Genomic DNA, 14,996 nt, shown 5'->3' on the forward strand with positions numbered 1-14,996 from the left:
CGGGGACGAGAGGTTCTTACCACGTCCCGAAGCGTCCGCTTTCCCCCTGATGGCTCTCAGCGTGGTCATTACCATTTAATAACTGCTAATCCCCTCATTACCAGTTATCTCTGCTCACTGGCGGCTCAGCCGCCGTGCAGAGCCATGTCCCCCTCCTCCTCTCTGTCCCAGGGGCTGCTGGCAGAGAGCCGGCCCGGCACACGGCGATGGGGGCCTCTGCCACAGCCTTCACCCATCCCACCGAGGGACGGGGCTGTTGGGTCCTCTCCTCGAGCACAGCCACCCCTCTCTGTCCCCTCCAAGCCCTGGCTGCTTTTGGGGTCCTCCGTCTCCACCTCCTGCCACCCTCTGTGTCCTCCTCCCCTCCAGCTCCTGCCACCCCTTCTGTCCCCTCCAGCTCCTGCCACCCCCTCTGTCCCCTCCAAGCCCTGGCTGCTTTTGGGGTCCCCTCTCTCAACCTTCTGCCACCCCCTCTGTCCTCCCCTCCTCCATCCCCTGCCACCCCTTCTGTTCCCTCCAAGCCCTGCCACCCCCTCTGTCCCCCTCTCTCCAGCTCCTGCCACCCTCTCTGTCCCTTCCAAGCCCCGGCTGCTCTTGAGGTCCCCTCTCTCCACCTTCTGCCACCCCCTCTGTCCTCTCCTCCAGCTCCTGCCCCTCTGTGTCCCCCTCCTCCAGCTCCTGCCCCCCTCTCTGTCCCCTCCAGCTCCTGCCACCCCCTCTGTCCCCTCCCAGCGCCGGCTGCCCTTGGGCTCCCACCTCTCCATCTCCTCTCACTCCCCGCAGTCGGTTTGGATGCCGTTGGCAAATCTCGGGTGCCACCGAATTCCCCCCCCCCCCCGCCCAAGACCTGCTGGTGTCCCCGTGTCCCCGGGGCCCCCCAGCCCGCCTGCCCCCCTCCCAGGCTTGACGACCGCTGCCGGCTGACGCATGCGGTGGCATCTTGGGCTGCTTGGGACGGGGCCAGGTCCTTAATGCCAGTAATGGCCCCGCAGCCACCGCCGTCCACCCTCTGGCCGGCGCAGAGCTGCTCTGCCCGGTGCTCCCCTCCATCGCCCATTAGGTTTCCGGAGGCTGTTAGCGGGGTTTGGCACAACCTGTTGGTGTTGAACCCGTGTTACGTGCCGGCGATCGGAAACCTTTCTCCTAAGCGCATGCATTAGCGCGTACGCTCCTCCACCAACGGCTGCTTTTTCCCGGAAGGGGATTTCAAGCTGCTTTCCCACCTTTGCTCTTTCTGTAGCTGGGTCGGGCTGTCCCTTCCCTTTGTCCCCCCCCACCCCCCCATCCCCTGCTTCTCCCTGTCCCGGGAACCCCCTTGGCTTCCCGCATCCCTCCCGGGCATGTGCCGGAGGGTTTTCCTGCCAGAACTGCTCCAGCCCTCGCAGGGACGCCGCGTTGGCCTGGACTTTGCTCCGACACCTGCAGCGAACCAGAGCTGTTTGGTTTACAAGCGGATGTGGCAGCACTCAGCCGTGCATCGTCACCCCATCCCCGCGCCGTCGCCTTTCCGGGGCTCCTCCGGCTCCGGCTTGGCACGAATTTCCCACCCGTCCTCTCCACCGTGTCCCCGCTTCATGGGCTTGCCCTGAGTCCTTCCCGCACCGGAGCTGACACCCCCGGGGCCGTATCCCGTGCCCCAGAGCCGACAGGCTGCTCCGAGGCTTTTCTCTCCGATCGCAAAGCCAAACCCATCCCTCCCCTGGCACTCCGGTCTTTCCAAACTGGAGCTCTCTCTCCTCCGGGCTGCTTCTGCCCACCCTCCTGCTGCCTTGAGAAGAGGTTTCTGTGAACCAAGCGTTCCTCGGCACCACGGGAACATCTCACGGGGCTTCGGAGGAAGGGCTCACCCCAAAGCGTGTCCGGGGAGGCGGCGAGTCCGAGGTGGCCGCACAGGGATGCCCAGAGGTGGGAGAGAGCCGGGGAGCTGCCGCTAGCCACGGTGATGACTCCAACAGCCATTTCTCCCTCCGGCCCTTTTATATGTCTCTCTCTCTCTCTCTGATTTTCAGGCAGGTCTTCCGTTTGATATCTCTATCCAATTTTTTCCGGCGGAGCGGCCGGTTCCCTGCAACCTCGCTCCCGCCCTTGCAGCCGTGTCACGGCCGAGAGTGGCCACGGGCAGAGAAATTGCACATCACCCCCTCCATCCCCACCGGCTCCGGTCCATCAGTGCCCGCTCTTGCGGGAATGATTTATTCCTAATTGTACAGTTACTCGGCAGAACCTTGACTGCCTTTCTACCCACCAAAAAAAAAAAAAAACCAAACCCCAGCGATGTACAGCGATGTACTTTAGGAACTCCTGATGAGACTAATAGCATGCCTAATAGAGGTCAGCGTTCATTACGGAGCCGCGTGCCGCATATTATACGAACATCGGGATGCGGAGAGCTATTGTTTCGGAGGCAGCGTGAGCTCTCGGGCCCACGTTGGCACCGCGGGAGCACTTTGGGGTGGGCAGGAAGGCGCAGTCCGCCCCAAGGGCTGCGTCATCTCCCAGCGCTGCCTTTCGCAGCCATCGAGCCGCCGACGCGGTCCCCAGCCGACGCGGTCCCCGGCCAACGATGTCCCCAGGCCAAGCCTGACGCGGTGGGAGGGAGGAGGGGGATTCAACAGGCTTTGGGTGGGGGTCAAAGGGGAGAACGGGGCACGATGCTGCTGCAAACCGCTGTGTCCTCAGCCCGGCACAGTCTGTCCCCCGGGAGCCGCCGGCAGCGCAGAGCGGAGCCACCGCAAACACCCCGACGGGGCTCCCTGTGCTCCGCTCCCACCGTTCCCGGTTCCCCCCGGGGGACAGCATCCCAGGAGGTGGGAGCACACATCATTCCCAAACCCCTGGCGGGGGACCCAGCCGGTACCAGCCCTCCCAGTAAAGGACCTGAAGGCTCAGCGGCCACCCCCGTGGACTCTGGGAACCGCCGGCGCCCGGATGCGACCGCGGTGCCCGGCACTGCCGGCCGGCGGGGCAGCGGGGACGTGCTGAGTCAGGGCAGCGGGGCCGGAGCGAGCGCTTCTCCATCGATCAAAACCTGATTCCAAACCCGGGGCCGAGAAGGCGCAAACCTTCCTCGGGCGACGGCTGCTGGGCACCCGCCGCATCCCTCTCCCCGGGCTTCCGAGGGGATGCCGGCATCGGCCGGGATTTCCCAGCAGCCCCCCCTGCTCCCGGCTGCAGGGCTGAGAGGCGATGGGTGACCACACATCCTTCAGCGATCATCTATCGCTTTATTTAATGATATCTCAAAGGGGAGATGGCACTGCCCGAGGTGCCCGTGGTGCCGGGAGAAGAACCCCGGTGTAACCCATATTTTGGCTACACGCTCCCAGAAAGGGCAAGCGTGGCCGTGAGGCACTTGCCCCGAGCCGCCCGCCTCGTCTGCGGGGTTTCGGAGGGCAAAACTCGGGCAGCTCTGGCCGAAACCCGCCGTAGAGGTTCCCGGGGGCACCGCTGCGTGTCGAGGCTCTCCCCGCACGCTGGGGCTGCCGCGGGCGCCGGGGCCAGCGGGGAAGAAGCCATTGTTGCCGTGCGGCCTCGGCGCCCGCCTCACCTGCTGAGCCGCCGCTCCCGGCGCCGCCGCGGGCAAAGTCCGACCCATCACCTTCAGCCTCCACCTGCCGCCTTTCCCTCGGTGCTTTACAGCCGCTCCGGTGATGCCGGCATGCCGGGAACCCTCCTCCCTGCGCCAGCAGCAGCCAGCTTGGCCATCCCCGCGGTGCCAAGCACCATCCCGGCTCCCGGCATCGCTGTACCGGAGCTGCCGGGGTTCCCGATGCACCCCATGGAGGCAGACATGGGAAAGCTTCATGGTTTGCTCCCACCTGAGCCCCCCCGCTAACACCGGGGAAAGCAGCCGTCTCCGGGAGAGCGGAGAGCTTAGCCAGAAGTGGTTTTAGCCAAAAATTCCTCCCAAATAGGCAAGGAGCATTGGGAAGCTGAGATATAGAAACACCTGGAATGGGACCGGGTGGCAGCGAGGAACTGGGGGGGACGGGGTGGCAGGAGGAGAGGGGAGATGCCACATCCCCCTGGCGGCACGTGATAATAAAAAGCCAACCCTTCCCCAAAAAGGGGGGCTGGCAGCCGCCGGCACCGAGGGATGGTCGGGATGAGGTCAGGGAGGTCTGTGGGGTTTTAGGAGCCCCCCCCCATGTACAACTGCATCTCCCTTTTGCTCATCCTCCCCCGCACCCCGTGTACCTGCCCGGGGGCCAAAGGGGTGTTGGGGCATGAATACGGGGTACGGTTTTGGGGTAGGGGAGACTGGAGAGAGGCTCAGGGTCAGCGAGGCTGAGCCGGGGCTACGGGGAACAGCACGGTGGCCACCTTGGCTTGCGTCTCTCCGGCGACGCTGCCGTCTCCATCATTGCACGTTAATTATAATTGACGTTTCTGGTTGCGCTCCTTTTGTTCTTTTCATAATGGTTGCTGCCCGGGAGAGGAGCAGTAAATAAATTCCTCCGACGGAGAGCGCAGCTCCGGGGCTGGCTGGACAGGATCCCGGCAGCCAACGCTCTCCGTGCCGGAGCCTCCCAAGCTCACCGTCGGGAGCCCTGAGGTCTTCAGCCCCTCGAGGACCCTGAAATCACCCACACGCCTTCTTGGAGATCCACCCCACTTTGGGCATCAAAATGTCCCCGCTGCCCGCGCTGGTCCGCGCCCAGGGACACGCTGTCTCTTTGCACTGGCGCGGCGCGGCGCGGCGGGGAAACCTCCCGTACGTCCGCCAGCACGCAAGCCCGAAGGGCTGGAGTGGCGAGTATGAGCCACGCAAAGCAAACAGGCAGGCGGTGCCCACGGCAAACAGCGCCGGCCACCGCGGCAAACTCCCTCCGAGCCCTGAGCGGACGTGGCGCCCAGCAGCTGCGCGGCGGGAGCGGCTCACGGCGGAGGCTCTCTGGGTAATTAAAATACACGCCAGGGCATTTAATCGCCGCCCAAGGCCGGTTATTCCGGCGCCTGCCACCCAGTGAGGAGCACGGCTCCTCACCGAGGGGGAGGCTGGCCCCGCTTTGCGCCACCCTAAAAAAAAGCGGCTGTGCGGTGGTCCCAACTTTTCACCGGTCCCCGTTGGGTGTGTTTCCAGCTGACCCGTCTTCCCCGCGCCGCCACGGCCCCCGCTTCAGGCGCTTTGCTCATACCCGGGCTAACGAGCATGTCAATCAGCGTCATTTACACTCATGGAAGGGATGAGCATCCTCCCGCAGCAAATCTCCGCCGCTCACTTCCCCCCACTCCCCGCGGTGCGCGCGCACAGCCCGTGTCTTCCCCCGGGGGCCACAGCGGCGCACCCACAGCCGTGCGGTGAGGATTCGGCAGCCGCCAATGCCGCTCGGCCGCTCGACCCCTTCCGCCCCACATCGTGTTTGCACAGAAAGGCAAACCCGGCACGGCGTCGCCGGGCTCCGCTTCCGCCCCGGCGGGAAGGACCGGCACCGGCGGCGAAGGAAAAAGGAGCAGTGGGAGAGCCTCAATGCTGCTCTCGGTTCATTAACATTTTTATTAGCTGTAACAAGTGCCGGGTCGCAGCCTGCTCTTGTTAAAAGTTGCGAAATAGTTTGCTTTCTCACCCCCCCCCCCCCCATCCTCCTGGTAATTACTCCCATCAGGCTCTGAAAATTTCATGGGTTTAGATGAAATTTCCCCAGGTTTGGCCTCAGCCCAAAGATTAATTTGTGGAAAAGGCTCGAGCGAGGAGGGGGAAGAAGAAGTAAAAAAAAAAAAAAGAAAAAAAAAAAGAAAAAGGAAAAAAAAAGAAAGAAAAAAAAGAAAAAAAAAAAAGAAAAGAAAAAAAGAAAAGAAAAAGGTTCTCCCCATTCGGTGGGAAGGGAAAATAAGAAATATCCATTTTCTCCCCATCGACAAAATAAAAGAGAAGGAGAGAAGAAAGGAGCGTAATGACTCTTTTCTGAACGGTGTGAAAGCCAAAGCTGTTGGGAACCGAAAACTGCAATTTGGCAGCGGAACCCGCCTTTGCTGGGGAGCCCCGTGCCGGCACCTCCCAGAGAAATTGGGGTTGAGTTGGCGGAGCTCTGGTCACGCGGGAGCCGTGGCTCAGGGCCGGGGGAGCTCCCCCTGTACCGGTGCCCCAGGGAAGGACCGGGGTGGGATGCTGGGGGCTGGCGGAGGAGCTGGGGGGTGGCACAGGTCCGGTTGCCCAAGGATATGGGCTACCTAGCGATTTGGGATAGCACAGGCTCAGGTTGTCCAAGGATTTGGGGTATCCAGGGCTTTGGGGTGGCGGGGGCTCAGGTTGCCCAGGGATTTGGGGTAGCCAAGGCTTTGGGATGGCAGGGGTCCAGTTGCCCAAGGATATGGGCTACCTAGCGATTTGAGATAGCACAGGCTCAGGTTGCCCAGGGATTTGGGGTCCAAAGGGCTTTGGGATGGCAGGGGTCCAGTTGCCCATGGATTTGGGGTATGAAGGGCTTTGGGATGGCAGGGACTCAGGTTGCCCAGGGATATGGGCTACCTAGCGATTTGGAATAGCACAGGCTCAGGTTGCCCAGGGATTTGGGGTCCAAAGGGCTTTGGGATGGCAGGGACTCAAGTTGCCCAGGGATTTGGGGTAGCCAGGGCTTTGGTAGCAGGGGCTCAAGTTGCCCAGGGATTTGGGGTACCAAGGGCTTTGGGATGGCACGGGCCCAGGTTGCCCACAGATTTGGGGAGGGGCAGGGTTTTGGGATGGCAGGGGTCCAGTTGCTCAAGGATTTGGGATACCCAAGGCTTTGGGACGGCAGGGGTCCGGTTGCCCAAGGATTTGGAGTAGGGTTTTGGGGCGGCAGGGCTTTGCAGGGTCGTACGCTGGGCAAACTGGTGGAGAGGACGGGGCTGGGGGCAGCTCGCATCTCCCCCACGGGGAGGGAGGGAGCGATGGGGGTGACCGCAGGGCAAGCGTGATTGGGGGTTCCACTCCCCGCAACGCCCACCTCCCCGACCTCGGGCGAGCTGTGGTTTTGGCCAACTTTCTCCCTTCCCGGTGGCCCGACGGGCCGGGAAAAGCATCCCCTTGGCGCTGCTCAGCACCCAGCCTGCTGCTGGCCCCGCAAGCAGGAGCCCGGCCGGCGGCGGGGGCCCCGCGCGTGGCACTCCGCGAGGCGCCGTGCCCGGCTCCGCCGTGAGTCAGCAGCGTTTTACACCCACTTGGCCCCGGTGGAAGTGACGGGCGAGGCGGCGGCGGAGCGCGGCTGTGTGGGTGCGGGAGGTTACGGTGCTGCCGGGATGTCTGTGCGTGCGGGGACGGGGATTTTAGAGCTCGCTGAAGAGTGTGTGGGAAGCGAGCGGCGAAAAGCAGAGCGAAAGCAAGGGTTTGTGCCAAGGGTTTAATGAGAAGGTTCCTACAAAGGGGGGGGAAAAAAAAAAAAACAAATAAAAAAAAAATTAAAAAAAAAAATCAAAATAAAGCTCTGCCACCCCCAAGCAGAGAGGGGCAGAGGGATGCTCCCTCGTCCCCAACCCACCCGCGGTGCCGGAGGGTCGGCAGCGGGCTGGCACCCGTCCCCCTCCATCGCTGCAAGAGCTTCGCCGGGGTGTCCGCGCAGAAGTTTGCCCGGCACGCGGCTCCCCGGCGAGCCCCACCGGCTGCCGCCCGCGCGCGGGCACCGGCTTCCCTGGCACCGACCCCATGGCGGGCTGTCGTGCTGGCCCAGCTCCGAGGCACTGGGAGAAGCCCCCCGTCCCCTGTCCCCGGGGGTGAGCGTGGCGGCGGGCGGGCGGCACGCCAGGACGGGCTACGAGGAGCCCGCGGCGTGAGTCAGGCGCACGAGACCGCGTCCCTTATCACCCACGCGGCCTTGCCGGAACAGGCAGCACCGAGTGCCGGCACCCCACTGCCGGGGAAGCCCCCCCGGTGCCGGGGTCACGCTTATCCCCCAGTTCAGCCCCATCCCTAAATCCCGTCCCTGCTGGTTGCGGGTTTCCTCCGTAGGGGTTTCTGCGTTAAACATTATCCAAAGGAGGTATTTCCTGCTTCCTTCCCCGCTCGAAACCCAGTCCGGGGGCAAGGCAAGCCGCGGTTTAGTGCCAAGAGCTTCGGAACCGCCGTGGCGGTGGATTTTTGGCTCTTCCCCGCCCAGTATGACTCCAGAGAGCTCCCACTTTGTCCCCTCCGTGCCACACGGCCGGGGTGGGCTCTGCCCCTCGAGGTTCCCACGAGCCCCAGAGCATCCAGGCGAGCGTCCCAACCCCATGGCCCCGCGCTGGGGGGACGGGGGAGTCTCCGACCCCCCTCACCCCGGCAGAAAGGGGGGAAACGGGTGTAGCCCCCGATCCTGGGAGCAAATCCCCCAATCCTGGGAGCAAATCCCCCAAACCTGGGAGCAAATCCCCCGATCCTGGGAGCAAATCCCCCAAACCTGGGTGCAAAACCACCAGCGCCCCATCGCCTCCCCCTGGGGGGGCACCTCCTGCATCAGGTGGTGGGGTCTCCTCCTCGGCCACGCTCCCTCCCACCCCGGGGACCCCCATGCCAGCGCCCCGGGAGGCGGCAGGAGCGGGAGGTGCCCGGCAAACCCCCCTGTTTGCACACCCCTGAGCAGCTCTCCCCTTTGTTTGCTCTTCTCCCGCATCTCTGGAGCAAATCGTTAAAGGGGCAATAAACGCCGGGGCACAAATTGCCTTTGAGTGCTGGAAAAGGTGTGTTGCGGGGGGGATGGAGGGGGGGGGAGAGATAACGGGAGCACGGACAGCACGGTTCGCACCCGCTCCGGGATTCCGCGCCGGGTTTTCCGCCGCCCGCAGCGGCCCCTGTGCCCGCCGCGCCCCGGCACGGGGAAAACCCGGCCTGGAACAGCCCGGAGCGGGGCAACCTTGCGGGGGTGGATGGAGGGGAAACGGGGGGGGGGGGGGTGACCCCCCTGAGTGTGTGGGGTGCGCTTGGGCTTCCCCCTGGGCATGCCGCGGGCACGCGTGTGCGCGGGTAAGCCCCTGTGTTCCCGCGGGTGCGCGCACGGTGCCCCGCGGGTGTTGCCGTGCGTGTGCGCGGTCCCCGTCCCCGTCCCCGTCCCCGTCCCCGTCCCCGCGTGTGTGCGCGGGTGCGTGGATGTGGTCTCCCCCCGCCCTCCACACGTGTGCGGTGCCCCGTCTGTATCAGCCGGCTGCGGGTGTCCCCCCTCCGGGGCCGCGCGTGTCCCCGCGGGGGTGCGCAGCCCCGATGCCCCCCTCCCTCCATCCCGACGCCCACCCCCCATCCCTCCCTCCATCCCTCCATCTCTCCACCCCTCCCTCCATCTCCCCATCCCTCCACCCCTCCACCCCTCCATCTTTCCATCCCTCGCTCCCTCCCTCCATCCCTTCATCCCTCCATCCGCCTCCCATCCCTCCCTCCATCTCTCCATTTCTCCACCCAACCCTCCATCTCCCCATCCCTCCATCCTTCCATCCACCCCCCTATCCCTCCCTCCGTCCACCCCTCCATCTCTCCATCCACCCCTCCACCCCCCCATGTCTCCCTCCACCCCATCCCTCCACCTATCCCTCCCTACACCCCCATCCCTCCCTCCATCCCTCCCTCCCTCCACCCCCATCCCTCCCTCCATCCCTCCACCCCTCCATCCCTCCATCTCTCCATCCACCCCTCCATCCCTCCCTACACCCCCATCCCTCCCTCCCTCCCTCCCTCCCTCCCTCCCTCCCTCCTTCCATCTCTCCCTCCACCCTCCATCCTTCTCTCCCTCCCTCCCTCCATCTCTCCCTCCACCCCTCCACCCCTCCCTCCCTCCCTCCATCCATCCCTCCATCTCTCCCTCCACCCCCCATCCCTCCCTCCCTCCCCGGCGGCTGCAGTTTCCTCTCCCGCCAGCAGCGAGCAGCAAGTGGATGCTCGATCGGGACACACACACACACGCACACACACACACACCCCACACACACACACCCCGCAGGCAGGCAGGCAGGCAGGCAGGCAGGCAGCGGGCGGGCAGCACGGGCTCCGCGGGGCTACCGGCCCCCGCCGCCGCATGCGGGCCCCCCCCCGCCCCGCTGCCGCCGCTGCCGCCGCCGCCGCCGCCGCCCGCGGCCCCCGAGCCCGCCCCGCCGCCGCCGCCGCCGCCGCCGCCACCGCCACCGCCCGCCGCCGTCTGATGAGCCGCGGCTCCGCCGAACCGGGCAGCCGCCGCCCCGCCGCCCCGCCGTTCCCCGCCGCCCGCCACCATGTACCTGCACCCGGAGGCTGCCAGCGCAGGTGAGCCCGCCCGTGTGCAGCGCCGAGCACCGGGGCTACACACACACACACACACACACACACACACACACACACAACCACACACACACACCGGAGCCGCGGCGGAGGCTGCCCGGTTCCCCCCTTTCGCCTCCCCCGGTCGGGACTTAACGGTAGTTTTGGGGGAGAAAGTCACCGCCGCCGCTTTCAAATGAGTCACCGCCCTGCAGAGCTGCTGGACACCCAGTGTGTCCCCCCCCGCACCGCTCGGGGACACCCCAGCATGGGGACACCCCAACCCACCCGCTCAGCACCCCCCTCCCCCGGGGCTTGCCCGGTTCCGAGTGCCCCCCCACCCCGGCGACCCCCACCCCCTCCATCCCCCAGGGGTGACCCCCCGAGTCCCGCTGGGTGCTGTCACCCGGCCGAGCATCCAGCGGGCGGCGCGTCACCCGCCCCTCCTCATCGCATCCTTCTGGGGGTCCCCCAGCCCCGGTCCCCCAGTACCGTCCCACCGCGCCCCACTGCCGGGGCGGGCGACCGGGGAAGGGGCTTTCACGGAGGCGGTTTTGCTGAGCTCACGCTCCGAAGGCATCGATCGGCCCCGTACCGGGGAATCTGGGACGCTACCGGGGAGGTTTCGGGTGTTGCGGCCGCCCGGTGAGGTGCGGAGGTGCGGAAGGAAAGGGATGCCGCCGGTGCGACGCGGTTCACCGGGGCCTGGCAGCCCCTCGCCCGCGGGGTCCCGAGGCCTCGGCGGAGCGGCGGAAGGACGGCGTGTCCTGCGGTGGCGTGGGGACGTGCCGGCGGGGACGCGGGGGAGCACCGAAGGCGCTGCTGGTGTGGTTGGGGCGAGCTGCAGGCGCTCGGCGGAGCCAGGCCTGCGGGAACCGGCGGAGTTAGGGGCGACCGCCACACCGCTTGTCACCCGGGGCAGGTGACAGCGTCAGTGCCACCTGGGGGTTGGCAGCTCCGGGCGAGCTGCCCTCGAGGGGAAGTTTCCTCCTGCGCCGGCGGCTGAGCGTTCCCACCGGCTGCAGTCCGGCAGCACCTCCGTCCCGGGTCACCCCCGTGACCCCACGGGGTTGCCCTGCGGGTAGGGGACCGCGGCACGGCACCGCCGACAGCTTGGCCCAAGGTCACCCGGCGGGTCGGTGGCAGAGCGGGGACGCCAACCTGTCCCCGCCGGCGGCAACGCGGCAGAGCTGCCCTTCCCTCCCGGTGCCCGCGGTCCGCACCCGTTATTTCCCTTCCAAACTTCGCATCTGTCCCCCGGGTTGTCCCCCGGTTTGTCCCCTTGGCCCCCACCGGCCATCCCCGTTGGCAAATGGTGGGCCACCGATGGCTACCTACGCCGCTGCCGGCGCTGCTGGGTGGGCTGCAAGGTTAAAAGGCAAAGCCTGAGCTGTTGGGGTTCGGGGGGACGCAGACCCCCCCTGTCCCCCCCTCCCCAAGCCCCGCGGTCCCCCGGCTGCCGGGGTCTCCCCATCACGTGGGAGTTTTCCCACGTCACCGGCCGCGGCGGTGCCGTGGTGGGGCCGGGGGTGCGTACACCCGTGCCGGCACCTCATGGCGGGTGCCGGGACACCGTCTGCTTAATTTGCGTCCCCCCCCCTCCCCATTTTTTCCGCCCTGCTCAGCCGCGGTGCCATGCGGGCACTGGGTCTGTCCCCCACCGAGGGACACTGGGGGGGTGCTGGTGGCTCACACCCCCGCTGGGTTTGGCAAAATCTCGGCGTTTGCCACCCCACGGCCCCGGAGAAGCGACGCCCGTCCCCCCTGTGAACCCCCCCCCCCCGCCGGGCTCCTTCAGCATCGGCCTCGTCCCCCGCTCCGTGTCACCGTGCAGGGGGACAGTGGCTGTGGCCCCCAGCGCTGGCTGCGTTTTGGGGGGGGGGGACGGGGAGAAGATGCCATATGGGGAAATTTGGGAAACTTTGCTGCCGGCTGCGCTGGGCCTTGCAAAGGGGGGCAAGGGGGCTTCGGGAGGGGGCGGGGAAGGTGGAGCTGGGAGGTGATGCTGGGGGTGGGAGGTCTGGTTTTGGGGTGGGGGCCCAAAGGTGCCCTGCGTGCCACAGGGACGGACGTCCCCCCATGCCACCCATGCCACCGGAGGGGGGGAACACCACGCTGCGATTTGAGACCTCCCCCCCCCTCCTTCCATCCCCATCCCCGTGCCAAACCCAAGGGTGCATCAAGCAGGATGGGGGGGGGGGGGGGTCTGGACCCCCACCTGCCCCACATCCCCATCCTCCCCGGCTCCATTCCTGCTGGCTGGCCGGAGCGTGCCGAGCGAAGCGGCAGCGCGGCGGCCCCGATGGAGGTGGTGAATCAATAACCAGGCAGCTGCCTTTTTTCCACCCCCCTCTCCAACCCCCCCCCACCACCACCACCACCACCGCCGCCTCCCCGCGCTGTCTCAGGGCGAGCGATGGAGAGGTCTGCGGGATGGCGCGGCGAGCGTGTCCCCGGGGTTGGGACAAAAAACCCGAGAGATGGGTTCAAAACGGGCTGGAAAAGGCTTGAGGAGGGAAGGGGGGGGGGGGGGGGGGGACGACACTGGGCTGGGGAGGGGGTGGAAGCGTGACAGCCGGGGAAGGCAGACAAAGAGCGGCGGGTTGGCGGCGGGCGGGCTGGCCGGCCTCGCCGGGAGCCGGGCACCTGCTGCAGCCACGCGTCCCGCACGGCACGGGCACAGCGCCGGTGGCTCCAGCATCCCCCGTCCCCGTCCCCCCAACCATCGTCACCCCCATCCTGGCTCGGGCTTGGCTTCACCTCCCTTCCAGCCCTTCTCGCTGCGCCGGGAGCGGGTTCAAACCTGGGGGGATGCTCCTGCCTCCCCCTCCGAGCATCCTCAGCGGCCTCAGCCTGTCCCTTTGTCGTCCCCCCCCCTCCCCCAGCGCTCACGTTCCCCCCCACAATGGCAGCTCCGTCCCGTCCCCCGTGGCAATGGGGAGACCCCGGGGGTCTCTCTCACCCGTTCCCTCCCTGTAGCCGGGGAGGATGGGGAGGGGGGGACACATGACACCCCCACTCCGACGTGTGCCATGCGTGTCCCAGGGCCCCCCGCGCACAGCTGGGGGACAGCAGAGCCAAGTGCCCGGGAAAGGGGGGGGGGAAGGTGTCCACAGCCAAGTAGGGGGTCCGGCTGGGGGAGATCTTGCCCGATCTCCAACCCGCCCCCCCCGCCCCCCCGCCATGCCAAGGAGCAGGAGAAGAGCCGGAGGCGGCTTTGCCATCGCCTGATCTCGCGGCTTTTCAGCCTCCCGGAGGAGGGCGGGGGAGCGGGGAATGAAGACAGATGCAGATAATATCGCTGCCATTCCCCCCCCCCCCCCTTACACCCCCCCCCGGCCCCTGGGGGCTCAGCTACAATATCTATTATGGATGGCTTCAGCAAAGGGAAGGGCTTTCCAAGAGCCACCGCCGCGCGGACTGTGCGCAGAGGCAGAACGGCAGCGACACTGTCAGGAACAGGGACCGAGCCCGGGGCGGCGATGGGGGGGGGACGACACGACGACGACGACACACACACGGGGACGCCACACACCGGGCTCCCCCGGCCGCGATTTGGGGGTCCAGGGTGGGCTCAAGGCACGGCGAGCCGGGTTGTGCCAAGCCACAGGTCCTGCGGTTCCCCCCGTGGGTGCCAACCTGCTGCGGGGATGCTGCGCGGGCGGCTGCGAGCTCGGGGGTGCCCTGCGAGCCTCCCCCCCCCTCCCCGGTCCCCGGTCCCCTCCTGTCGTCCCCGGGCGGCTCCGCGGGCAGCCCTGCTGCAGGAGGGAGAGGGTCACCTTGGGGGGAGTTAATGAGGTTTGAAAGGGAAGCGAGCGGCCGATGGCGCTGGCGGAGATGGAGCCGGGGCGGCGGCGGCGGCGGTGGAGGGACGGCACGAGGCGGCAGCGCTTCTCCCTGCCCCCCCGAATGGGGGGACATCATGGGGGGACCGCCCTGAGGCTGCAGTTTGGGGGGGTCCGGGAACCCGTGAAACGAGGTCCGGGTGGCCCGGCTGGTTCTGCGGGACGCTGGTGGCTGCGGGGGAGGGAGGGGGTGACAACGGGCGGCCGTCCCCGCTCCCCACAGGAGTGTCTCGCTGGAGGGTGCACCCCAGGGATGAGGAGGGTTTCCGCCAGCCCCACGTCCCCCCGGGACCTGCCGTCACCTCCGTGTCCCCAATCCTCCACCTGGGGCCTTCCTCGGCCCTTTATTCCCTTCCTCCGCCTCCTCTCTCCTCCCCTCCCCACCGCCTTTCTCCATCTTTCCCTGTGCTCTCCACCGACCCTCCTCTTCCTCCCCCAGCACCGCCAGCCCCCTGCTTGGGGGGCTGTGACCCACGCTGAGCATCCCCCCGCCCCCCCGGCACCGCGCTCGCTGCGGGGCTCCCGTCCCCGTGGTGGCCCTCCTGGCCACAAAGCTTCGGTGTCAGCGTGGGACCCGGGTGGCGGTGACTTAGGGGGGGGGGGGATTGGTCAAGTAACCGGGGGCTCGCGTGTGCCGGAGCACGCGGATCCTGCTCGCTCCTGTTCCCCGGGAGCTTTCTGCCTCCCTCTTTCCCGCTGTCACCCGAAGTGCCCGGGAATGATGGAGGGCGCTGGGGCCAGAGGCTAAGTGGCGGCGGCGGCGCGAGAGCTGGCGGTGAGAGCCCAGCCTGCTCCTCCGTGCCTGCCGCCGCTGCCGGGAGAGGCTCCTGCGCCCCGCTGAGATGCCACCGCGGTGGGTGGTGGTACCCCGGAGAGGGGGGCTGCATGGGGGATGGGGGACAGGCACGGCCAGGAGCGCGGGGCTCGTGACATGGAGCAGGGGCTGAGCAGAAAGGGGACGAGGGACGTCGCGAGGCTGT

Source organism: Vanellus vanellus (assembly GCF_965231255.1).
Source record: "Vanellus vanellus genome assembly, chromosome: 6".
NCBI classification, from domain to species: domain Eukaryota; kingdom Metazoa; phylum Chordata; class Aves; order Charadriiformes; family Charadriidae; genus Vanellus; species Vanellus vanellus.